Below are 1,009 nucleotides of genomic sequence, written 5' to 3' on the forward strand. Positions count from 1 at the left end.
TTAGATCTTAAATCTGTCGCGAAAGATAGTCAGTTATGTCTCTGTGAATGTTTGTCCTCTGACAAATCAACTGTACATTTCCCGGTGTTCCTCAAGTTCCGTTTTAGGACCCCACTATTGTTTTCAACTATATATTTACCTCTTGGGAGTCATTCCGAAAGACATAAGTTAACTTTCACTGCTAATGCAGATGACACACAGCGTACATTTCAATGAAACATGGTGAAGCCCAAAATTGCCCTCGCTAGAAGCCTGGTTTCAGACATAAGAAGTGGATGCTGAAAACGTTCTACTTTTAAACTCGGACAAAAACAGAGATGCTTGTTCTAGGTCGCAAGAAACAAAGAAATCTTCTGTGAATCTGACAATTAATCTTGATGGTTGTAAAGTCGTCTCAAATTAAAACTGTGAAGACCTCGGCGTTACTCTGGACACCTGATACTCTCTTTTGACGAACATATCAAGACGTTTCAAGGACAGCTTTTCCATCTACGAACATTGCAAAAATCAGAAACTTTCTGTCCAAAATGATGCAGAAAAATGTATCCATGCTTGTGTTACTTCTAGTTAGACTACTGCAATGCTCTACTTCCGGCTACGCCGGATAAAGCACTAAATAAAACTTCATTAGTGCTAAATACGGCTGCTAGAATCCTGACTAGAACCCAAAAATTGGCATATAATTACTTCAGTGCTAGCCTCCCTACACTGGCTTCCTGTTAAGGCAAGCCTGATTTTCAAGGTTTTACTGTTAACCCCTACAAAGCGTTACATGGGCTTGCCTCCTACCTATCTTCCGAGTTGGTCCTGCCGTACAACCTACACGTACGCCTACGGGTCACAAGACGCAGGCCTCCTAATTGTCCTAGAATTTCTAAGGAAACAGCTGGAGGCAGGCTTTCTGCCTATAATCTCCATTTTATGGGAATGGTCTGCCGCTACCCATGTGAGAGACGGCAGACTCGGCGGGTCTCAACTTTTAAGTCTTTACTGAAGATCATCTCTTCCG

The sequence above is a fragment of the Salvelinus sp. IW2-2015 genome, linkage group LG24 (assembly GCF_002910315.2).
Source record: "Salvelinus sp. IW2-2015 linkage group LG24, ASM291031v2, whole genome shotgun sequence".
Lineage (NCBI taxonomy): Eukaryota > Metazoa > Chordata > Actinopteri > Salmoniformes > Salmonidae > Salvelinus > Salvelinus sp. IW2-2015.